General features: G+C 39.7%; 1 protein-coding gene across 13 annotated transcripts in view; it reads left to right on the top strand.

The window, feature by feature from the left end:
• LOC135227023 (focadhesin-like) overlaps positions 1–27,140 on the top strand; it is a 600,481-nt gene that overhangs the window by 404,625 nt on the left and 168,716 nt on the right. The window lies entirely within an intron of this gene.

The following is a 27,140-nucleotide window of genomic DNA, read 5'->3' as shown; positions in this document are numbered from 1 at the left end:
GAAGAGGTTTTTTTCATTGTATTGTACACTAAATTGCAATCATTTTGGTTTATAAGACATTGTAAAATGATCAAAGTAACACAGAGAAAATATTATCTCAAAATGATGCATGAATTCGTAACGTGCAGACGTAAAAAAATGGTTTTTTTTAAAATTCACCATAAATCTAAATATTGTCCTAGAGACTTCCAATTTGTTTCAAAATAAAGATAAATGATTGAATATTACTAAACTGTAAGAGTTTAAGCTTACAATTGCAGTTTTCAACCATTTCAGAAGAGTTAAAGTTGACCGAATGTAGAATTTTTTAATATATTTTTTATATGCAAATATTTCAAAAAGGAAAAAATCTTCAACCTTCCATTATTTTTTGTTGTATTTTACATGAAATTGTGCACATTTTCATATATAAAACTCTATGAAACGCCTAATATGAACCCCCGCCCGAAACGGAAGCAAATATTCTGAGAATGCAACGTACGCATTTCGGAGATTTACAGTGGAGAATCCGCGCGCGGAGGGAAGGAAAACATTTTTTTTTTTAATTCACCATAAATCTAAATATTGTGCGAAAGACTTCAAATTTGTTTCAAAATGAAGATAAATGACTGAATATTACAAGGCCGTAAGAGTTTTATCTTACAATTGCGTTGTTTCAACCATTCACGGTAGAGTGGTCAAAGATTGAGTTTTTTGAACGTCGGGTTTTTTTTTCTATTTATCGTGATTTATATGCAAATATTTCAAAAAGGAGAAAAGCTCCAACCTTCAATCATTTTTGGTTGTATTCTACATGAAATTGCGCACATTTTCATATATAAAACTTTATGTAACGGCTAATTTAAAATGGTGCAAACATTACGACAATCACACGTATGATTTTTTCGGAAAAGACCTTACCCGCGCGGACGTAAGGAAAATGTTTTTTTTTTTTTTTTTTAAATCGTGATTTATATGCAAATATTTCAAAAACTGGTATGTCAAAAGCTCCAACCATTTCAATCATTTTTGGTTGTATTCTACTATGAAATTGCCACAATTTCATATATAAAACTTTATGTAACGGCGAATTTAAAAATGGTCGAGCAAACATTACGACAATCGCACGTATGATTTTTTCGGAAAAGTTACCGCGCGGACGTAAGGAAAATGTTTTTTTTTTTTTTTAAATTCACCATAAATCAAAATATTGTGCTAGAGACTTCCAATTTGTTGCCAACCAAATGAAGGTGAATGATTGATACTTACTAGATAGAATTTTAGCTTACAATTGCGTTTTTTGACCATTTCGGTAGAGTCAAGTTGACCAAAGGTTAAATTTTGGCACTTATCATTATTTTATATGATGAAAATATTTTCAAAAACTGATAAAAGCTACAAACATGGGTTGTTTTAAGTTGTATTGTGCATGAAATTGTGCACATTTCCATATATAAAACTTTATGTAACGGCTAATTTAAAATGGTGCAAACATTATGACAATTGCAAGTATGATTTTTTCGGAAGAGTTACCGAGCGGACATAAGGAAAAAGTTTTTTTCATAAATTCACCATAAATCGAAATATTGTGCTAGAGACTTCCAATTTGTTGTGAAATGAAGGTAAATGATTAAATATTACTAAAATATAGAGTTTTAGCTTACAATTGCGTTTGTCGACCATTTCGGTAGAGTCAAAGTTGACCGAAGGTTGAAATTTTGGCACTTATTGTTATTTATATGAAAATAATTCAAAACTGATAATAGCTACAATCATGAGTATTTTTTAATGTATTCTACATGAAATTGCACACGTTTTCATATATGATACTCCATGTAACGGCTAATTTAAAATGGTGCAAAAATTTGTACGATTGTAACCAAAACAACAACTTGATCCGTGAACTCCCAGCATCCCCCAAGGAGTGTGAATCAAAAGTTTTCGGCTGGTAGGCCTTTAAGTATTTTTCCACGAATTTTTAAAAAAACTTTTCTATGTTGACGTAAGTCCAATTGGCAACCGACAGACAATTTATCTCGACGTAAAATACGTTCAAAAGGCGTTTAAGGGTTAATATTTTCAAATAATAATAACAATAATATAACTGTCATTACAAAATTCCTATATGATAGCATTTTAAAGAAATACAATATCTTTCCATTTCACTGTGTTAAATAAGGATAACTCTCTTGCCCTACAAGATATGTATGTCATACTGGTAACTCTCTCCCTTTTTTTTTGGCTGGAAGTGTTAGAAGTGTATGTATATATCTTTAAGAGTACTACTACATTTTATGATAAAATAACAATTTACAGCACTAATTTTCAAATAACATTAAGTATAATGAGATTAAACAATAAGAAAATCTCTCTCTCTCTTCATTATTATTCTCTATATCTCAGAAATAATTCATAATTTTACTCTTGATGGTCAGATATATGATGATGCCACTTTAATTTTCACTCTATCGTACATATATATTTTTAATGGTAAAATGTTTAAGATGACAATTATATATTAATAATATAATCTCAAAGGTTAATACAGTAATAGGATAATAATTTAAGGTATATTTGAAGTAGGATGTTATTTAAGGTATACATTTGGTGTTTGAACTTTCAAGATATGCAGTTATAAGTTAATCTAGAAGAGTTTATCTGATTAAATGTAATGTACTTTGGTATTAAATTAAGTCGGACTGCCTCTCCTTTGTTTTTTAAAAATAAAAGTCAAATTAATTTATGTAAAAAATTGTTACTGACATTTATTGCAAAAAATATGAATTTGAGCATTTTAAATTACATCCCTTTGAATGCCTACAGATCCAGATAGTTCATGCATCATGAGACTACCTCCTGTCTAGCACACAGAACTGGTGAACCTGGGCACTCGATACAAATACAGCATAATATGATTAAGGGGATTATGATGAACCAAAAAAGGATGTCTAAAATAGTTTCATGCTTGGTAATAATTTTATAATAATTTTAAGTTCTATACATCAACATTTTAACTTACTCTGGTTGCTTCTTGAACTGACTGAGTAGTAGATCCTTGATACAAGAAACAACAGATGTCACAATAGTATAGTGGAAAACAGATATCTGGTTAGTAGATGTTGCTAGTTTCATGAGCCAGTCAGATGCCTGCTGTGGATCTCTGACTAAACGGTCAGAAAATTCCAAGGCAGGAATATATGAAACCAAACTTGAATAAGTGCAACAGAGTGTGTCCCAATAAGGATTTCCTGAAAAAAACCATAATAATAATAATAATATTAATAACAAGAGCAAGTGAGAAGAGTAAATATTGGAAATAATGGAAACCAATTTTACTGTACCATATGCAAATTCATATAAAATCTTTCTTTTAATACAAAACAATAGGGGCAAATGCACCACAGTTTATTCAAAATTCATCTCCACCTAATCTATACGTTTACTACACACACTCAATTATTAAATGACTAAGAATCAGATGCATCAGTCACTTTAAGCCTTTAAACTGTTTACTCATAATATTGTAAATCTGAGAAACTTTTCCCCATGTTAAAACCATTTACCCTGATCTTATCTTTTATGAAAAACCATGTACTTCTTTGGTCCTTCTGCATAACAATAAGGGGATGCTGCCTAAAGTGTGCTTTGAACCGCACCCTGTCTAAAGCACTAAAGGCCCTCAGCCATATCCTATCAGAGGTGGCCAATTTTATCATTTAGTTTTCACTGATTCCTTTTGTCCTCTTCTCACTTAGCTAACAAACTTCCTGGTCACTCTAGTTATATAATTTAGTATAGGTCAGACTTAGAAGTGTTGGTAAAAAGTATTCTTCCACTATACGCTTCTTCATAACAAGTTCTGCTGACCTTACCTCCTTGAATAGCAGAAAGGCATTCAATCTTAAAAATTTCTTTCTGCAGGATTCCTAAAAAATTTTATTATTGCAATAGTCAATCACTTCAATCTAAAAAAAAAAATGCTATTATGGCTCAAGAGCCACAGGCCATTTATTTGCTGGAGATTATCACATTTCTAATAGGTATTTTTTGAAAGGTCTTACTTGGGGCATTCAAAACTGCAACGCTTAAAGATTGGCAGTCGTGGGTTGAGATTTTATTAACCCTCTTACGCCAAATGGACGTATTAAACGTCGAGTCAAAATGTCTCCCGTATGCCGAATGGACGTATCATACGTAGACTCAAAAAAGTTTTTTTAAAAATTCGCGGAAAAATACTTATAGGCCTACCAGCCGAAAACTTTTGAATCACGCGCCTTGGGGGATGCTGGGAGTTCACGGATCAAGCTGTTGTTTTGTTTACAATCGGTACGCAGGCGCGCAAGCACGAATTTCTTTCTTATCGCACTAAAAAGTATCAGTGACACATCTCAAAAATTATTTCGTCACTTTGACATAATTTTTTTTTGCACCATTTACATTATCCTTTACATGAAGTATTATATATGAAAATGTGCGGAATTTCATGTAAAATACAACAAAAAAATACTCATGATTGTAGCTTTTATCAGTTTTTGAAATATTTTCATGTAAATAACGATAAGTGCAAAAATTTCAACCTTTCGGTCAACTTTGACTCTACCGAAATGGTCAAGCAAACGCCAATTGTAAGACAGAAAAAACTGTCTTATATTATAGTAATATTCAATCATTTTCCTTCAGTTTGCAACAAATTGGACATCTCTAGCACAATATTTTGATTTATGGTGAATTTATGAAAAAACTTTTTCCTTACGTTCGCGCGGTAACTCTTCCGATAAATTTTTTCGTGCGATTGTCCCCTAATGTTTGCAACCATTTTAAAAATTTGCCGTTACATAATGTTTTTATATGGAAACAATGGGCGCAATTTCATGCACAATACACTAAAACCACCCATGGTTGTAGCTTTTATCAGTTTTGAAATATTTTCATATAAATAACGTTAAGTGCAAAAATTTCAACTTTCGGTCCAACTTTGACTCTACCGAAATGGTCGAAAACGCAATTGTAAGCTAAAACTCTTATATTCTAGTAATATTCAATCATTTTCCTTCATTTTGAAATGACTTGGAAGTCTCTAGCACAATATTTCAATTTATGGTGAATTTATGAAAAAAAAAAAAAAACCATTTTCCTTACGTCCGCGCGGTAACTCTTCCAAAAAAATCGGAATTTTTTTTGTGCGATTGTCGAAATGTTTGCACCATTTAAAATTAGCTGTTACATAAAGTTTTATATATGAAAATGTGCGCAATTTCATGTAGAATACAACTAAAAATGATTGAAGGTTGTAGCTTTTCTCTTTTTTTGAAATATTTGCATATAAATCACGATAAATAGAAAAAAAACCACGTTCGGTCAAATTTGACTCCACCGAAATAGTTGAAAAACGCAATTGTAAGCTAAAACTCTTACGGCCTAGTAATATTCAGTCATTTATCTTCATTTTGAAACAAATTTAAACGCCGAGTGGACGTATTTTACGTCAACATTTTTTGTCTCTCGGGTGCCGACTGGACGTATTTTACGTCGACATACAAAATTTATTTTTTTTAAATTCGCGGAAAAATACTTATAGGCCTAACAGCCGAAAACTCTTGAATCATGCACCTTGGGGGATGCTGGGAGTTCACAGATCAAGGTGTTGTTTTGTTTACAATCGTTACGCGGGCGCGCAAGCGCGAATTTCTATCTTGATGCACTAAAAAGTATCGGTGACACATCTCAGAAATTATTTGACATAATTTTTGTACCATTTTAAATTAGCCGTTACATGGAGTATTATATATGAAAATGTGCAAATTTTTATGTAGAATACAACAAAAAATACTCATGATTGTAGCTTTTATCAGTTTTGAGATATTTTCATATAAATAACGATAAGTGCCAAAATTTCAACCTTCGGTCAACTTTGACTCTACAGAAATGGTCAAAAAACGCAATTGTAAGCTAAAACTCTTATATTTTAGCAATATTCAATCATTTACCTTCATTTTGCAACAAATTGGAAGTCTCTAGCACAATATTTCGATGGTGAATTTATGAAAACGTTTTTCCTCCTTACGTCCGCGCGGTAACACTTCTGAAAAAAAATCATACATGCGATTGTGGTAATGTTTGCACCATTTTAAAATTAGCCGTTACATAAAGTTTTATATATGGAAATGTGCGCAATTTCATGCACAATACAACTAAAAATAGCCCATGGTTGTAGCTTTTACCAGTTTTGAAATATTTTCATATAAAAAATGATAAGAGACAAATTTTCAACCTTAGGTCAAATTTGACTCTACCGAAATGGTCGAAAAACGCAATTGTAAGCTAAAACTCTTATATTCAATCATTTAACCTTCATTTTTGCAACAAATTGGAAGTCTCTAGCATAATATTTCGATTTATGGTGAATTTATGAAAAAAATAACATTTTCTTAACGTCCGCGCGGTAACTCTTCCGAAAAAATCCTACGTGCGGTTGTGGTAATGTTTACACTATTTCAAATTAGCCGTTACATAAAGTTTTATATATGAAAATGTGTGCAATTTCATGTAGAATACAACAAAAAATAATTGAAGGTTGTAGCATTTCTCATTTTCGAAATATTTGCATATAAATCACGATAAATAGAAAAAAACCACGTTCGGTCAACTTTGACTCTACCAAAAATGGTAAAAAACGCAATTGTAAGCTAAAACTCTTACAGTCTAGTAATATTCGGTCATTTATCTTCATCTTGAAAACAAATTGGAAGTCTCTAGCACAATATTTTAGATTTATGGTGAATTTAAAAAAAAAACTTTTCCTTCCCTCCAAGCGCGGATTCTCTGCCACAAATCTTCGAAATGCGTATGTCGCTTTCTCAGAATATTTGCTCCATTTCATATTAGGCATTTCATAGAGTTTTATATATGAAAATGTGAGCAATTTCATGTAGAATAAAACGACAAATATTTGAAGGTTATAGCTTTTCTAATTTCCGAAATAATTGCATATAAAAAAAATATATAAAGAAATTCGACATTCAGTCAACTTTAACTCGTCAGATATGGTCGAAAACTGCAATTGTAAGCTAATACTCTTACAGTATAGTAATATTCAATCATTTGTCTTCATTTTGAAAGAAATTGGAAGTCTCTAGGACAATATTTAGATTTATGGTGAATTTTTGAAAAAAATATTTGTTTACGTCCGCGCATTACGAATTCATGCATTATTTTGTGATAATATTTTCTCTGTGTTGCTTTTATCGTTTTACAATGTGTTATATACCAAGATGATTGAAATTTAGTGTACATTGCAACGAAAAAAAATTAACTCGTCACCTTTAACCGTTTTGTGCATAGCGAGATTTGAATACAATTATATATGAAATTTTGTTTTCGCGCTATCATATATCACATTATTTAAAATGATAATGATAATTTTTTTCATTTCTGATGGTTGCATACTAAACTTCAGGCAATGACAAAAAAGGAGCCAAAAATTAACTCTTAATCTTGAAAACTAAGCGCGCTGTGAATTTTTGAAAAAAATATTTTTTCCACTTCCGCGCTCACTCCGAGACCACCTCGGCACACGGAAGACGATTTTTAATATACCCCTTCGGCGTTCAAGAGTTAAGTAGAAGATAGGATTAAGCTAGGCTATTGTAATTTGGTCCCTCTTGCTCCCTGATTGTACACTGCTGGCTGCACCTGTTGTCGTATTGTCGTATCAGTATTAGTACATAATTGCTAAACCCATAGTAAAATCAGACAATTGTAAGACGAATTATTGTAACTTGAACACTATCTGTACTAAAATACAGTCTTATCAAATGTCATACACATATAGTTAAATATATGTTATAAAATATGCAAATATTTAAATTCAATTGTACATGATATTATAAGCTGAATCTACTGGAAAGTTAAAAATGAAAAGACAGAGTGCCAAGTACTTTCATGTATTTAACACATCTTTTTTTGTTATTTCTTAGTTGTACATGGTAAGAGTAAAAAAATTCTTTCTAGAAGACTTTCAATATTCATTGCTTTATAACTCATCTGAAGAAAAAGAGCTCTCCTTTGGTATACATTGGAATTAATAGATTAGAAAATAGGGCTATTCGCCAGATTTTCATTTACTAAAGTATTGTAAATATGAGCACTCATGTTACAAATAATAAAAAAAATAGAAAAATTTCAGGAACTTGTACATCCCCTATCTCAGTTCCTTCATCAGAAGAATAACTACATTAATCCAAGTCACAGTCATCATATTAAAGTGTGATAAGAGTTTGTGACAATAAAATCTCTCGGCACCCGTTCTCCTTCATACAAAGTCACAACAAGGTAAGTAGTCATTTTTCATTTCCATTCATGTCCAACTGGTTCAAAATATATTGGGTTAACTTTTCTAGCATTTTTCCAAAGAAAATAAATACAATCTGTTCTAAGCAGTTTTTGATGCGGAACTTTTAGGTCAGGGAGAAAGACACCCGGGGGCCAGATGACTTAATTTTATGAAGTGGATCATTTTTTTTTTTGGGGGGGGGGGCATAAATTTTGTGAGAGATGCATACAAAAGATACCTCCTTCACAACAGGTGAGAGGGAGGGAGCAAAAAACAGTCTTGCCAAGATCCTTCTTCTCTGTTAACCAACCATCAATCCCAGATAAGGCTTTCCTTGATGAGGAGGAAGACTATCATGGGCAGCCTGGAGGACTCTGCAAGCTTTCTCATCATAAATGCTGAACCAGGAGAAGTCAGGGCCACTGGACTGAAGAGAGTTGGATAACAAAAAGGAAGTATTTCCAAGAGAGCTGCATGAGCTGGCAGTTGTTCCTGCTCAATGTCTTCATCATCGGAAGAAACTGAAGGAGCTAAGTCCAGTGGATCCTGAGTTGCTTGTGGTGTCAATCTTGACCGACGCTGGCAGACAGGTGGACGCATGGGCACAGGTGAACCCTTGGACACAAGAGAACATTTGAACATTGGACGTTCAGACGCTGGGTGCTCAAACACTGGACACTTAGGCACTGGGTGCTCAGAACACTTCTTAAAGGTGGAAGACTGCTTACGAGCCAAATACTGGCTCTCTATCACTGGAAGCTCAGGAGACAAATGACTGTGACTGTCCCAAAGGCTACAGGTAGGGTTGGGACTTTGCTCCTGTTCTCGGGCCACTTATGAGGAAGCAGAGAAACATGCTTAGCAGTGGATGCATGCCTTTTCAATGGGGCTAGAAAAGTGTCAAGTACACCCTTTGTCTGCACTGGAGTCTGAATCAGTAGACAACAATGCATGCACTTCCATCTAGACACCTTTCCAGCGGCTGTTCACAGAGTCCTGGGATTTACGTACAACAGGCTCGGTTGAGGGAGCAATTATCTGTGGGCAAACACCACTAACCTCCCTTGAACATCCAGTTTGCCCCCTCCCAGGTTTAGGGGAGTTTGACAGGAACCTTTTTTTGGGAGCGACGGTGGGACAAGTAGTCACCTCCTCCACTGACACTACACTTACACTGACATCACTTGCACTCATCTTGTCCATAAGGATCTTGATTGATCCTCAATTTGGGCTACAGTACTGACCAAAAGACCAAATTTCTAGTCTATCCTGGCTTTGAGGCTGGTGATGGCATTGGATTCGGAAGAATGGGAGCCAGGTAAAGGAGTTGATTGTAAGGGGGAAAAACCAGTCACAGGCATAGACAGAAGAGGTAAATCAGAAGAAACCTGGCAAGCAGAACCCCTAGCTTTGGCTCTAGTGGCCACCTTTCTCTGCCTATTTCTTTGAAGTTTGTCAAGATGTGCATTCAAAGTCTTCCATTTTCCCTGATCCCAATCCCCACTCTCTTCAAAATTTAGATCACAAGAACAAATTTACCTTCTGAAATTACAGTAAATAGTATGCGAGTCATATTTGACTGATGTCAGTCGGTATTGTAGCTTTTCCTGCGACACCGGATATTAGTCAAACTAGTCGGACATAAAAAAAGTCACAATCAGGAAAGTCTGTCAAAGCTAAGCTAATTGTACTTAGTGCAAAAGCTACCAAAAGGAATGAATAATTCACCAAAGACGGCAATAACCACAACCATCCAGTGAAGAGATAGAAACAAAACGCTGCTCAAACATGGAGGATCAGTGGTTGACCAGCATAAACCAACTGAGCCAACTGAACTCTTCAGCTGTGTTGTACCTATTCTTCCCCAAAACTGGGTAAGGCTAGTTACCTACACCAAAGCAATAAAATCACTACCGAGAATTTCAAAATTAAAACTAGAAAGTATAGCTATGTAATTACTTGGTAAGTTAAATAAAAAAGAACAGCCAATATTTCACCTGGTAATGAAACTACAACTTTCTGCTCTATTACTGCTTTACCAGTGTAGGTCTAAGTCAGTAACATTTCAGTTTATGACCTTTTTTTCTGTGCTTTTATGGTTTTATAAACCATTACACAGCATTATACATATCTCAACTTCTGATTGTATGTATGCCTCTTCTTGTTAAGAGAACTTATACACTTTTCTTGAATCTTAGAGCTCATGAACTGATGTCCATTTAATTCCCATTTTACCCTTCAGTCCATGAGAATTTGGTATAGGAGCAGATTTGATGGACCCTCTCTTGAAGTATGGAATTAAGGAATTTACTTTACTATAAACTGATAAAATGTTGTACATAATCCAGAATTTACTTTACTCTAATTTGATAAACATTACTTATATGCAATCCAGTCAGGTCAAGTTATGTTAGCATGAGATATTACTGACCGGGCTTACTGTATGTAGTAAAAGTAAATACTAATATTAAATGAGGAATTCTAATGGCAATCAGCTTTCAGAAAATGTTGAAAGAATAACATTAGAAGTAATTAATAACATAACGGCTAAACAATGGCAAATTGTTGAGTCATCTGAAGAAAATTGAAACTGACCATGGAAGCAAAGAAACTATAAAACATTTATATAACTGACTTATTTGAAAAGACTTAGAAGAGAGGTGATGATGAAATAGCCTGGATGTAAATGTGTATGCCATGTAGTAGGTAGCTTGTGCCATATAGTTATCCTGTAGATAACAGTTTATCAAATGAAAACAGACAATATGAACAGTGCTCTATTCCTGTTTTTATGCAACTCATAAATATTGCAAATTTTTAATCAATTTCATAGCTAAAAAATCTTCGGTCTCAACAACAGGATAATATTCTTGCACCAGCTGGAAACCCATTAAAAACAATCAAGATTGTAAAGCAAACACACTGTGGCATCTGGCAACTCATGTGTACACAAGGTAAAAGCTGGTCACCGACCAGGCACAGAACCCCATGCCACATCAGTCTTTCCCCCAACCAAGGAAAAGAGAGAGGGGAAGCTAGAGGTGGGCAGTAAACATTAAGACACGAGATTTTTAGCTATGAAAAATACATATTGATTAAAAATTTGTCATTTGTTCCTATGCAGAACAAACCTTTGGTCTAACAATAGGATACTTATACTTGGGGGGAGGAACAAGTATCATAAACCAGCTGGAAGTTTAACCCACCTGACCACCCTTCCTAGAAGAACCAGTTTTAAAGAAGGGGGTCCAAGCCCATGAGAGAATACACAATCAGATATCTAAAAACTCAGCTGTCTGGGTTGAAAACACAATGATATATGATCATCCTACTCATCTGTATCAGACCAGTTCCAGCATATGATGTGTCTATTCTTCGACCTCCCTGTAGGAAGAAGAAAGGAAAAAAAGAGAAAGAAAGAGGCCAGCCAACTCACTCATTCTCTCTCCACACAATCATCTTAGGTAAGATACACTGTTCTGCCAAGGGCACTGGGTGAATTACACAACTATTTGGACAGCCACCACCAGGCCCAAGGAAAAAGTGTCCAAAGACCTGTGGGCAACGTTTCTTTAGTAAAAGAAGTGAACGTGAACTGACGTACCAACGAACCAGTGCTCAAAATTCTAAGAATAGAAAAGTTTTTCGTAATGCCAGAGAGGAACTTATACCTCTGATGTTATGTGCTCTAGCCTGCACACTCAGTGACAGAACTAGCATGTGAGGAGTAAGCCTGTTTAATCATCTCACGTAACCCGAATGAAATAGTGGTCTTGGAACACTTCCCTTCTGGACCGGCCTGTGCTACCAAAACGTCTACGGCTTCTAGGTTTTAGGTGACAAGTCCTCTTTAGATAGCATCGCAATGCTCTGATGGGGCAAAGCAAGAGCCCTTGTGGATCGTTGTCCAATAAGTCATTCAGTGAGGGAATGGAAAACGAGGCAAATCTATCATCATGCAACAAGGGATTCTGGGTCTTAGACATAAATTCTGGGAGAAATTCGAAGGCCACAGACCTCCAACCCCTGGTGTGTTTAACATCATAACTTAGGCTATGAAGTTCCCAAACTCTTTTTGAAGAAGCCAAGGCCTACAGGAAAACTGTCTTTAGAGTCAGATCCCTGTCTGATGACTGATGGAAGGGCTCGAATGGAGCTCGTGAGACTTCTTAGGACTAGAGAAAGATCCCAAGCAAGAAGCTTGAGTTCTCTTGGAGAATAGGACTGTTTGAAACTCCTGAAAAACAAGATTTCCCAGTATGAAGAGATGTCCACGCCTTTCAGGCACAAAACCAAGCCCAAGGCTGCTCTGTAGCCTCTGATAGCTGAAACAGAAAGATCTTTCTCAACCCTAAGGAAGACCAGAAAATCTGCTATCTGCTGAACAGAAGCTCTAGGTGGAGAAACTCTGTCAACACCAATCACAGTAGACTGCCCACTTCCTATGACTACCATCTTCCAAAAAGAAGGATAGGGACAGTAGCAAAAATGTTGGAATCTCCCAGAAAACAAAAAGGGAAGGATAGGGAAAAGCTAGATAGATATCATGTGAGGAATGGAAATTAGTGGATAAACATCAAGAAAAAGGTCTCATACTTAAATGGAACAGGATCAATTATCTTTTACAGAAAATTCTTCAATATCGCTTGAAAGTGTATAATCCCTGGCAAAAAAGCTGATGATTCTTTAACCTTCCCCCATGGAAAATTCTACCAGTATCCCCCCATGGAAAATTCTACCAGAATAAATAAGTATAATAAATGAACTTGATATGAAAATAATTGCAAGTAAGGAAATGATATTGTCATGTTACAATAAAGTTTTATACATACTTACCTGACAGATATATACTTAGCTATAGACTCCGTCGTCTCCGACAGAATTTCAAATTTCGCGGCACACGCTACCGATAGGTCAGGTGATCTACCGCCCTGCCCTGGGTGGCAGGACTAGGAACCATTCCCGTTTTCTAATCAGAATTCTTCTCTTCCAACCTGTTCCTGCGGGGAGGCTGGGTGGGCCATTAATCGTATTATCTGTCAGGTAAGTATGTATAAAACTTTATTGTAACATGACAATATCATTTTTATACATTCAACTTCCCTGCCAGATATATACTTAGCTGATTAGCACCCATTGGTGGTGGGCAAGAGACAGCTAACTACTGAAATAGACAGGTAAACAACATATGTTGTAGGTATTAATAAACCTTGGTTCCTACCTTATTAGGCTGAAGACTTCGCGGCTACTGCCTTGGAGTCTGCTTAGCCTCAAGAGCCTCAGCGAGATATTGATCTATGGCTAAGAGTTCTTGTGGGTCTGCCAATGGGGTCTTATCCACTTACTTGGCAGAGCCTAAAGGCCTTTGTCATTGGGTGCTATTCCACTAACATGACAATACACCTTGTTCAAGGAGCACAACACCGATCCCGATCACCTGATCCTAACATCCATGTTAGTTCTAAGATTGCAAGGAGTTATCCCCGAACTCCTTACAAACAACCAAAAACTCGAAACATAATTACACGTTCATTTATACAAAATATACAAAAAAAAATTTTTGTACTCCCCCACTAGCCATACATACCCTTGATCCCCTACCAGCAATGACACTATGCGCCCGTGCGACATCCGTGAGCTTGCTAATAGAAAACCAAGCACATATCTGACAAGAGGGTTTATGTACGATAAAATCAAAATATTTTAAGGATCAGTCTTTGCTCCAAGACCCAGCACTGTATCTGCTGATACAAATGGACCTAGAGAGAAGCACTTCTCATAAGTCACTCTCACATCCTTCAGGTAATGAGATGCAAACACTGAATTGCACCTCCAATAAGTAGTCTCAATGATATTTTAAGACATATTCTTTTGGAACGCCAAGGACGTTGCTACTGCTCTCACCTCATGGGTCTTAACCTTTAGAAGACCGAAGGATTCCTCCGAGCAGTTCTTGTGTGTGTCCGTAATTACGCTTCTCACAAAGAAGGCCAAGGCGTTTTTGGACATGAGTCTTTTGGGGTTCTTCACAGCACACCAAAGACCTTGTTGACAAGCTCCCATCTGTCTCTTCCTCTCTAAATAAAATTTAAGAGCTCTCACTGGACAGAGAGACCTCTCTGTCTCTCTGCCTACGAGGTTAGATAGACCTTTTACTTCAAAGCTTCTGGGCCAAGGTTTTGACGGGTTTTCGTTCTTTTTCGCCAGAAACATTGTCTGGAACGAGGCAGATAGCAGCATCTCCTTTGAACCCCACTGTGGAACCAGAGCGTGCAATTCGCTCGTCCTCTTGGCTGTAGCGAGAGACAACAGGAATAATAAGCATTTCCTAGTGACGTCGCGGAAGGAAGCCAGATGTAAAGGCTCGAATTTTATCCGAGGAAAGGAATTTCAGGACCACGTCCAGATTCCAACTAGGTGTTCTAGGAGTTGCTGCTTTTGAAGTTTCAAAGGATCTAATTAAATCGTGTAGATCTTTGTTATCTGCAATTTCTAGCCCTCGATTTCTGAATACTGAAGACAGCATGCTTCTGTATCCCTTTATTGTTGACACAGATAGGTGTGATTCCTCTCTCAGAAAGAGGAGGAAATCGGCAATATTAACTATAGAGGTACTGGAGGAGGACAGCTTCTGACTCTTACACCACCTCCTAAAGACTTCCCACTTCGATTGGGTATACTCTTCTCGTTGAGGCTCTGCGGGCTCGAGCGATAGAGCCCGCAGCCTTCGCAAGAAAAGCCCCTCGCTCTGACAAGTCTTTCGATAGTCGAAGGCAGTCAGAGCGAGACCTGGGAGGTTGTGATGAAACCTCTCGAAGTGGGGTTGTCTGAGTAGATCTGGTCTGTTTGGAAGAGATCTGGGGAAGTCCACTATCCACTCCAGTACTCCGTGAACCATTCTTGGGCTGGCCAAAATGGGGCTATTAGAGTCAACTTCGTGTCTTTTGAAGCTACGAACTTCCTGAGCACTTCCCCCAGGATCTTGAACGGGGGAAAGGCGTAGGCGTCCACACCCGACCAATCCAGGAGAAACGCGTCTATTGCGAAGGCTCTCGGATCTTCTACTAGAGAGCAAAAGATCTCTACTCTTTTGGAGAGGAACGTCGCAAACAGGTCTATGTGAGGTCTCCCCCACAGGGACCAAAGACTTCGACACACTTCTTCGTGTAGAGTCCATTCTGTGGGAAGGACCTGATTCCTCCTGCTCAGTCTGTCCGCTCTCACATTCTTTATCCCTTTGCACAAATCTTGTGAGCAGAGTTATGCCTCTTTCTTCTGTCCAGGTTAACAGGTGTTTTGTTAACTGAAAGAGGGAGAAAGAGTGCGTGCCTCCTTGCTTGCGTATGTAAGCCGAGCCGTGGTGTTGTCCGAGTTTATCTGTATCACCCCGCCTCTGACTATCTCTTCGAAGAACTTTAAGGCTAGGTGTATGGCCACTAGTTCCTTGCAATTGATGTGCCAGGACACCTGTTCCTTTGTCCAGGTGCCTGACACTCCCTTGCTCCTAGCGTCGCTCCCCATCCCGACTCTGAAGCGTCGGAATATAACACTTGGTCTGGGTTTCTGCAGGGCAAGCGATACGCCTTCGTTCTTTGAAGAGGAAGGATCCACCACTTCAAGTGATCTTTTATCTCTTGTGGAAGCGGGAAGATGTCCGAGAGTTGTCCCGTCTTCCAACTCCACACCCCTTTCAGGAAAAACTGAAGAGGGCGAAGGTGAAGCCTCCCAAGAGAGAAAGAACTTTTCTAGTGAGGACAGGGTCCCTAAAAGGCTCAGATAATCCCTCGCTGAACTGCTCTTTCTCTCTAAGAAGCTCGAGATTTTCGACAAACCTCGAGTGATTCTTTCTCGCGAAGGAAATACACGACCCCGAGAATCCATCTGAATCCCCAGATAGACCAAGCTCTGGCTGGGGATCAGCTGCGACTTCTCGAGGTTCACGAGTAATCCCAGCGATTCTTATCATGTTTCTTGTTACTGATAAGTCCCTCCAAGCACTGAATCTCCGACTTGGCCCTGATCAGCCAGTTGTCTAAGTAGAGGGAGATGTTTATTCCCTCTAGGTGAAGCCATCTTGCTACATTCGCCATCAGGTTGGTGAATACCTGCGGAGCTGTAGACAGACCGAAGCACAGAGCCCTGAATTGAAAAATCTTGTCTCCTATTACAAACCGAAGATATTTCTTTGACAAATGGTGAATGGGAACGTGGAAATACGCATCTTGCAAGTCCAGAGAGACCATCCAATCTCCTGGACGAAGAGCCGACTTACTGAGCGGACGTTTCCATACGGAACTTCTTTTTTCTGAACAAAGCGATTCAGAGCGCTTACGTCCAGTACTGGTCTCCACCCCCCCCGATGCCTTTGGTACTAGAAAAAGGCGATTGTAAAATCCCGGGGACAAGTGTGGATCCTGCACAAGTTCGATGGCCTCCTGTTTTCCCACATTTGTTCCACCATTTGAAGGAGAGTCTTTCTCATTACAGGGTCTCTGTACCTCGCTGACAGTTCCCGAGGCGTAGATGTTAGGGGAGGACTGTCCTCGAAGGGGATTACGTACCTTTCTTTAAGACCGAGACTGACCAAGGGTCGGCTCTTCCTTTTTGCCCATACTCCTGCAAAGTTCAGGAGTCTGGCGCCCACTGGTGCTTGAAGGAGCAACAAGTCATTTAGTTTTCTTGAAAGGTCTGAAGGAAGACCTTCCTCTCTTGTCAGAGCTCTTCTTTCTGCAGGGGGACGAGCCGCTGCACCTCCACGAAAGGGCTGCTGAGGATGGACGAGAGTCCTTCTTAATCGTCGACACTACAAGGCGTCCTTTCTTGGACGTTGTACCAGTAGGTCTTGTGTCGCCTTCTCAGTTAGCGAGCGAGATATATCCTTCACTAACTGAGAAGGAAATAGATGATCCGACAGAGGGACGAACAATAAAGCAGTCCTCTGGCTCGGAGAAACCCCTTTTGATAATAGGGATCCATATACTGATCTCTTTTTCAGAAGACCAGCACCAAAAAGGGAGGGAAGCCACTTCTCCCGACCGTCCTTGTAACTCGCCTTGTCCATGCAAGACAGGACGCTATGGAGAATCTCTGGGTTTTTAAGAAACTCCGGATCTTTAGATTTGTTGGCCAGAACTCCGAGTGACCAATCCAGAAAATTGAACACCTCTATAGTGACAAAAAGTCCCTGTAGAAAGTGGTTCAACTCCGAAATGCTCCACGTCGATCTGACCGATCCTAAAGAGTGACGTCTAGAGGCCTCCACTAAATTGGAAAAGTCCGCATCTGCCGAGGCAGGAAGAGAAAGACCCATAGTCTCTCCTGTCCCATACCAAATACCTCTCTTTCCTTTCATGGAGTTTGGAAGGAGGCGTGCAGAATACAGTCTTTCCCAACTCTTTCTTCTTGTCCATCCAAGAATCTAAAGAATGGAGGGCCTTCTTCATAGAATTGCAGGCTTCATTTTCAGAAAGGCCGAAGATTTTCTTTTGCCGTAGCCGAGCTCGAAAAGAGAGAACGAGGAGGAGGAGCCACCGGACTAAGAGAGTCTCCAAACTCTTGTAGTAACAATGAGGCTAAGACCTTATAATTCGAGAGTCCCTCATTTGCAGGAGGTTCGTCATCAGACAAATCGTCCAAACCTCGATCAGAGAAGAGAAAGCTCTCGTTTGGAGGGAGAGTCCTTCCAAGACCTCCTACGATCTGAAGGAGATGAGCTTCTATTTGGAGAAGATTCATAAATTCCAGGAATGAGTCTCCGACTCCTGCCCTCCTGGCTCTTGACTCTTGCCTCTCCTGACTCCTGCCTCCTGGCCCCCCTCCTGACTCCTGCCTCCTGACTCCTGCCTCCTGACTCCTGACTCCGGACTCCTGGCTCCTGCCTCCTGACTCCTGACTCCTGACTCCTGACTCCTGCCTCTTGACTCCTGACTCCTGACTCCTGACTCCTGCCTCTTGCCTCCTGGCTCTTGCCTCCTGGCTCCTGCCTCTTGTCTGGATGACTCCACACTCCTGGCTCTGGCTCCTGCCTCTGGGTGACTCCCACTCCTGGCTCTTGGCTCCATGCCTCCTGGTGACTCCTCACTCCTGGCCGGTGTCAGACGCTTGATCGGTTCATCCACGTTCGTACAGGAAGCCTCACCTCGAGTAGGAGCATCGATCCTGGCGGCAGATACCTCCATACGTCTGGAGGATCTTTTGATAGGAAGGGAAGAGTCTTTCCTTCTAGGAGGCTCCTTTGAAAGGACTCCTACAAAAGACGAAATCTGCTCTTGCATAGCCATCATGAACCTCTTTGTAACCTCCTCTTTATCCTCTTCGGGAGGAGGGGAAGGAGGAGGGGAGGAGTCCATAGCCTCCACCTCCTGACTCCTTCTAACTCTGGTTGACAGAATGGCTCTTCTTGCCTTCTTAACTCCCGAAGGAGACTCCTCAGGGAAGTTTTTCCGGGGCTCGAGTCAATCGTCGGAGCCTTCCAACTCCTCTTGAGTGGTCGAGAGCGATCTGAATCCCTCCAATCACGTCTCGGAGATGAAGATCCTAACGAAGAAAAACACTCCTGCAGGACGCTTTTGCAATAGCGATCCTTGGCAGTCTGGGGGTGTCACAGAAACCGCCGAAGGGACACCTGATCGGTTGGGGATTCTCCACAACCTCCTTTCGGTTTTCGACATTCCTTCTCCTCTGGCATGTGAGCTTGGAAGAGGTCTAGACCTAGGAGCGTTGCGGAGCCGACCAGATGCCCCCTTCCACTACACTGGGGACCAACTCATATCACTGTCCACTGAAAAAATCACTAACCTTACCTTGCACAGCCATTTGTTTTCCATCAACTTGAAGGCTGCTTTAGATCCGCAAGTTCTTTCGCTGAATCTATAGGTTCTGCAATAGGAGAAGGGGCTGCAATGGAAGGAGAAGTAGCAATACTTACCCTTGGGGAAGATCCCAAGCTAGGAATTAGTTCATTAGATCTCGAACTACTTAAACTTCTATAAGAAGCCTTCCTCACTCTTTCTCTCTCTAACTTTTTCAAATAATTAGTTAGATTCTTCCATTCATTCTCACTCAAATTCTCACATTCCTTGCAAGTATTAGTAAAAGAACATTCATACTCCCTGCAACCCTTGCATACAGTGTGAGGGTCTACCGAAGCTTTCGGCAACCTCACCTTACAGCCTACATTCACACAACGTCTCACAACCATTCCAGTGTCAGACATTTTTAAAGAAAAATCCAAAATCAAGTCCACAAAAACAGTCCACAAAAGCGTATGCCAATCCAACAATCCAGATACGTCACCAAAAGTCGGTCAAGAAGATCAATTGCCGGTGTGAAAAAAGAAAAACCAATCGAGAGGAAACCAACAACAATGTTGATGGTCCGGGCGACAGAAGAATTCTGATTAGAAAACGGGAATGGTTCCTAGTCCTGCCACCCAGGGCAGGGTGGTAGATCACCTGACCTATTGGTAGCGTGTGCCGCGAAATTTGAAATTCTGTCGGAGACGACGGAGTCTATAGTTAAGTATATATCTGGCAGGGAAGTTGAATGTATAAAAAAAAAACGAATATTTATTTCACATTTTATTCTACAATTAGGATAAAAATAATGGCAACTGCATTGAAAACAGTATAAAAAATTTACTTCAATAAATTTATTTCAAATTGTGAGCAATACTCCTTAGAAATTCCAGCAGTTTTGATTTCTCATAATTTTCAACAAGGTTTTTTTTTGTTGAGCATTAATAATTTCATAGGTCATTTTTGTTTTCGAATCTCCATGTTGAATGTGTGCAATTTTTGTTTGGCTTAACCCTTCCTCAGTTTTAAGTGCAGTGCACAGTTTCCACAAATTGGGATGTGTTGTTGTTTATTGAAGATCCCAAAGCATTGTGGAAACCTTCAACTGCATTATTTGCTCTTAGTAAGTCATTTAAAATGCAGTCACAAACATTCCAAAGTTCAATCGGAAACTGTGGGGTTTCTTTTCGTCGGCGAAGACCATCCATGTCCCCTCTCTGTCCCAATATATAATGTCTCAAAATAAACGATAAACTCGAAAGGGATGTCTTCATCATCAGATAAATCTTCAAATCCATGGACGACGTCTTTAATTGGATAAAAATTCTAAAGCAGTAAAATACTACTTTTGAGCTGGAAACTCTCATCGTTGTTGTTGTACCTACGACTCTCACCAAGTCCACAGATCTTCCGCCAAATAGATTGTCCGCCCAGATGAAAAACACATCCAACTACTTCAGATGTGGAAACACAGACACAAATGAATTATGGACAGCTTTTTCAAAATCCATGAGACAAGTTGCCGGCTGACAATTCTCTCTTAAATTACATACAGCAGACAAAAGACGATGATATAAGTATTTTTTTTTATCTGGAAATATTGCAAATAGCCTTGGCACACATGATCCTCCAATGATCACATGTAGAGTTACAAACTGACACCACAAACTAGGTGACACTAAAAGTTCCATCACAGGCCCAATTTCTAGAACTTTCTAGATTGTCCAAGCCTTTATTTGAAGAAAAAAATAAAATTCTGTTTGGGTCATAAATGACCCTGTCAAAGGCAAAAAACAAAGAGCCATTTTCTAAGTACGTCACTTTAGACGGAATTTCAAATCCTGCACTACAAGTTGGAAGCATTGGAATTCCTAAAGAATGTTGCCACCAGTTACGTGAAAATCCAGGAATAGTTTGCAACCGTTACTGTGCTTCTTCATAAAGCTTTGTACAGCATTAGCTATTACTTCTTGAGTAGATACTGTGCCTGTTCTCATTACCTGGCTCTCATTGAAGTTGCTGCCTTTCAAGCATTAACACATGCACTGCTTGCTGGGTGATTATGGGATCCAGTTGAAAGAATAACTTCAGGTTCACTGCAGTTAAAAGTTTTATGTATTCTAGTCTGGCAACCTTTATATAAAAAGTCTTCAAAACACCATTTGTTTGCTTTAGTTTTCCTACTGTTATCTGCATGCTTTTCGTAAATATAATTCGCTTCACCCACACAGCTTTTGTTTTGTCCCTCTCTGGTGAGATAAAGTTGCCATTGTTGAGGGCTCTCCAAACGTTTAAATAAATACGAAAGAAAGTAGGGGCACAAAGTAAATTTTTAAAAGAAGTGTCTCAAAGTCAAAAATATTTCCTAATCATGCCGCTCATTCCAGGTTAAACAATCAAGTTTAAAAGTCCATAAACAATTGAGTCACAGTGATATTCCAATATCCCCCGTGATGGAATACGCTGTGGTGGAATTTACCAGTCACCATCAGAACAACTTGTGTTCAGGTTAAAGTGTGCCATTAATGTCAACATCAGACCCAGTAAGTCCAGATCTTCTCAAACACCTGTCTCATCAAAGTGATCGAAGGGACAGCATAAACAGGCTGTCACAAGCACTCATTTGCATGAGTGCATCTAAACAGCTAGATCCTCAGGCATGGGGCAAATAAAGCAAAAAAGTATTATGATAAAGCTTGTTAGGATTAAATCTATCAAAGGAGTTTCAACAGCTGCTAAAGGACCATACATGCTTCTGGATGGAATGACCACCCTCAGGGAATAACTTGATCCTTTCTATTGAGGCTGTCTGTGATCATGTTACTCCTTGGGACAAACCTTGCAATGACCTCTACTTTGCTGAATCTGCCTAATAGATCTTGACTTCCCAGTAACACAGATTCTCGTCTTCCCTTTTGTCTGATGGTTGCCTACCATCACCTCAACTATCTTGCCTCTGATCTGATGAGTAAAGGTTTAGAGACCCGAAAAATAATGCCTTTAAGTTCTGAAGCCCATTCTCTGAAGAAATCAAGTTATGGCTGCCTAGAAATGTATCAAGTGAGCTTGCTATCCTAGTGCTGATGCATCTGTGAAGAAAAGAATTTCTGGAGTAGGAAGAAAAAGAATTTTTGGGAGTAGGAATATCTAACACTTTCTTCTTGAAGTTTGCAAATCCTGACACCAATGCAAACCCTTTGCAAAATTTTTCAAATAAAGAATAAATGGCTGGGTAGTTGAGCTGCAGTCAACTAAAATCTGTTCTGCTATAGATGAAATAAAATTGTGAACTAATTACAGTTCTTAACCCTCTTGAGCGAAGACCTAAAATCAAAACCTCTCCCGAATGCCGGGCCCGGTTTGGAGTGAGCGCGGAAGCGGAAAAAATAATTTTTTAAAAAAATCACAGTGCGCTTAGTTTTAAAGATTATGAGTTCATTTTTGGCTCATTTTTTTTTGCATTGCATGAAGTTTAGTATTTTGCAACCATCAGAATGAAAAATATCATTATCATATGTAAATAATGCGATATATGGTAGCGAAAAAAAAATTCATACATAATTGTATTCAAATCACGTCTGTGCAAAATACGGTCAAAGCTAACGAGTTACTTTTTTTTTCGTTGTATTGTACACTAAATTGCAATCATTTTGATATATAACACATTGTAAAAACAATAAAAGCAAAACTGGAAAAAATATTATCACAAAATGAATATACGAATTCGTAACGAGCGGACGTAAAAAAATGTTATTTTCAAAAATTCACCGTAAAATCTAAATATTGTTCTAGAGACTTCCAATTTGTTTCAAAATGAAGACAAATGATTGAATATTACAATACTGTAGATTTTAGATTGGAATTGCAGATTTCGACCATTTCCGACGAGTTAAAGTTGACCGAATGTCAAAATTTTTATATATATATATCTTTTATATGCACATATTTCGGAGATGGGAAAAGCTACAACCTTCAATTATTTTTTATTGTATTCTTCATGAATATGCGCACATTTTGATATATGAAACTCTATAAAACGGCTAATATGAAAAGGATCAAATATTAGGATAATGCGATGTACGCATTTCGGAGACTTGCTGCCGCGAATCGGCGCACGGAGGGAGGTTAAATATATTTTTTCAAAAATTCACCATAAATCACAATATTGTTCTAGAGACTTCAAATTTGTTTCAAAGTTAAGATAAATGACTGAATATTACTAGGCCGTAAGAGTTTTAGCTTACAATTGCGTTTTTTAACTATTTCGGTAGAGTCAAATTTGACCGAACGTGGTTTTTTTCTATTTATCATGATTTATATGCAAATATTTCGAAAAAAGAGAAAAGCTACAACCTTCAATCATTTTTAGTTGTATTCTACATGAAATTGTGCACATTTTCATATATAAAACTTTATGTAACAGCTAATTTTAAATGGTGCAAACATTTCGACAATCGCACAAAAAAATTCTGATTTTTTTCGGAAAAGTTTTTTTTTTTCTCATAAATTCACCATAAATCGAAATATTGTGCTAGAGACTTCTAAGTCATTGCAAAATGAAGGTAAATGATTGAATATTACTAGAATATAAGAGTTTTAGCTTACAATTGCGTTTTTCGACCATTTCGGTAGAGTCAAAGTTGACTGAAGGTTGAAATTTTTGCACTTATTGTTATATATATGAAAATATTTCAAAACTGATAAAAGCTACAACCATGGGTTGTTTTTAGTTGTATTGTGTATGAAAATGCGCACATTTCCATATATAAAACTTTATGTAACGGCTAATTTAAAATGGTGCAAACATTAGGACATCGCACGAAAAAATTTATCGGAAGAGTTACCCGCGCGAACGTAAGGAAAAGGTTTTTTCATAAATTCACCATAAATCGAAATATGGTGCTAGAGATGTCCAATTTGTTGCAAAATGAAGGCAAATGATTGAATATTACTATAATATAAGAGTTTTAGCTTAAAATTGCGTTTCTCGGCCATTTCGGTAGAGTCAAGGTTGACTGAAGGTTGAAATTTCTGGGCTCAGTTCGTGTCGCTGCGCGAAATATCCTTTAATCCATTATTTCTAAGGTAAATGTACTAACACATACCAGAGAATAAATAAAATAAAGAAAAGGTCAGTACAACTGACTCGCTCACCCTCCAAGAGGGTGTCGGTATGAACACTATGGCGAGTGAGACCACTACCACGAACCGCTTGCCAATAGAAATCTCCCACTACAAAATCCCCACAAGAGGGGAGCCGACCCACAGAGTGGGCAGCAACTACTACTACTCCATCCCATGCTGCCGACTGCTGCGCCTCTGGTGGCCATCCTTTTCAGTTAGCGCACAACGTATACACGTGCCCTTTTTTGCTCTGTGTTTTTGTGCCCTTTTTATTGGATTTATTCATCATGGAGCGTACAGCCATTGCAGCAGCTAAGTTAAGTAATCAGTGTTTATTGCTATTTGGTTTTTTCCGGCCTTGAGTCAGTATTTGCCGTTTTTTAGGTATAAATACGAGCTCTAGGTCGGAAGCATGGCAGCATGGTTCTGCCTCGTGGCGGGTTCGTTCTTGGTCTTCCATACCCATAACCTACCCTTACTTTATTACGCTCTGTTATTAGTTATCCTATTTATATTAAGGGTACAGCCTACGGGGGTTTATGTCATGCATGCATGTCTTTTTCACCTTGCGTAGGTATCTTCCATCCAGACCCTAGCCACAGCTTCTTAGTATCGGCCCCGGCTAGCTTTGAGTGGTAGACTTTCTTTCGGGTTAGTCGTACACTCCTAGATTTTTTCTCCTACTGTTTTATTTTCTTACTTTACGTTTAATGATTTTGTTTGATTATGTATTATGTTTACGTTAGTATACGGCGTCTGGCTTCACCTAGCCTAGGTTATGTCCTATTGGTCCCATGTGCTTCCGCTCTTCAGTTCGGTTGCTTCTCTATAGCATCTCTCTGATCAGTCGGTTGTGTATCCTAGGCTTTATTATTTCATTGTATCTCTTGTTACCGCTCCGTGGTCACTACGTGATCACGGAGCAGCCAGACGCCTGTCCAGTCATCTTTCCTCCTCCCGCTCTTCCCATAGGGCCGGGGGGAGGGTTGGTCTGCCCACCCCGCTCGCTCCACATTACACGGGCCTGCTCCCTCTCCCCTAGGCGGAGGGAGTAGGGGGTCGGGACAGACCCAGACTGGACTCGACCTCTCCAGCTTCTCGGTACGCTCGGGTTGGCTAAGGGGTGGGGGGGGGGGACTGGCCTTTCCCCCCCCTCCGTCGTTACTCCGTCGCTAGCTCGAGTCTGTTTGCCCTCTCGCCCTTTCCCACCTTACTGGGGCTCTTTATCTACCGGAGCTCCGGCATCCACGTGGAAAGGTGCTAGTTCACCCTGACGGGCGGACTGCGGCATACAGTTGTCTCTACTAACCACTCCGTCGCGCTGATATCGTGACAAGCTCCGCCACGCACCGGACTTAGTCCGGTACGTCCCATGTTTATAGGTTTAAGATTAGTATTTAATTTAAACTATATTAAGTTTAACTTAAGCTACATTAAACCTTCCCTCCATTGCATGCTCACACCGGATCTCTCCGTGGTTATAGCCTATTCAGGCGGTAAGGGAGGGGTTATGCCCGAGAAATTTTTCGCGCTCCGGCATGCAACGGTAGTTCTTTTAACCTTTAGCCTGTAAGTGATATCTTTTTAGGATGCTCATGTGTCTTTTTCACTTACAGACCACCAACTGTGAGCATCCGGATGCAATGCCATGCTCCAGGACCCCTGTGGGCATGAAGTCTGCCGGTCCCATGCTCCATGCGCGACTCCGCACGGGAACCTCCAAGTCTGGTTTCACGAGACCTGCACAATTTGCTATGATCTGGTGAGCCAGCTCTTAGACGGGGTAAGTATTTCCAACTCCGTTACCCAATCCCTGCAAGATTATAGTTCTTAAGTTTAATTTTAATCTTATCTTAAACTTAAGCTAATTTTATATGGATATCGCATCCCCTATAATTTTAAGTTAACCTTTTACTTAACTTGTTTTAATTTTAAGTTTAATCTTAAAAAAACTAACAAATACCCTCTCTTCCAGGCTCCGGCTGTTAGAGACACCGCACTGGCAACCCTGCGGGCCTGGGTCGGCGGTTTTGGGAAGAACGCCGCCAAGGGTCAGCCCTACATACTTGAGAAGAGGTTGGCGGTCCTGATCTTCCCCGGCGGCGGCAAGTCCAACGGTCTACGTCGACCCAGCAGAGGCGGCCCCGACTATTGCGCTGATTCAGCAGCAGCTCGCCGCTTCGTTGACTGATCCGGCCAGGCCAGGACATCTAGTCGGAAGTCGGCGACACTGGACTTGAACATTGAACCTATGGTAGGTGTTGACGACCTGTTGGTCGAGGTAGTACGTTGGACGCCCAAGGGCTTCCCTTGGGCGCTACTGGATCGTTCTACTCCTGCAAACTCTCCAGCTTCCTTCCAAGGCTTTACAGGAGCCGAACTTTATACTTCTCCTGATGCTTCTGTTAGACCTAAGGTCAAAGGACAAACGGTAGTTAAAACCTTGAGTAAGACGTCGTCGTCGTCTAAAAAGACGTCGTCGGCGTCAACATCTCGCAGTCCTCCGGCTACAAACCCCGGAGCAGAGAGGTCTAGAGCTTCTGGGTCCGGCTCCAAATCCTCAAGGAGTAGATCCTCCAAGGAGAGATCACACACTCCAGCGGAGTCAACCGTTTCTCCACTTCCTTTGGTTCCTGTTCAGAGCTACCCGTCCACCTCGCAGCAGCTCCGGCTTTGGATCCCAATGCTGGCCTGTTGCAACACATGGGGGATCTGTGGGTCTCTCAAGAACAGTATGGAACAGATGTCTCCCGTTGTCTGATAGGATCAACTCCCAGGATAACATTATCGCCGGACTAAGCCAAGCTCCGCTAGCTACTCCCCCACCTCTCGGTCACAGGGATAGCTCAGTTGCCGACCACCTATGACTCTCTGCCTCCGTTCAGCATGAACAATCCCTGGAGAGTGGC

This window comes from Macrobrachium nipponense, chromosome 15, assembly GCF_015104395.2.
Source record: "Macrobrachium nipponense isolate FS-2020 chromosome 15, ASM1510439v2, whole genome shotgun sequence".
Taxonomy (NCBI): domain Eukaryota; kingdom Metazoa; phylum Arthropoda; class Malacostraca; order Decapoda; family Palaemonidae; genus Macrobrachium; species Macrobrachium nipponense.
This window is presented reverse-complemented; position numbering and strand designations above follow the sequence as displayed.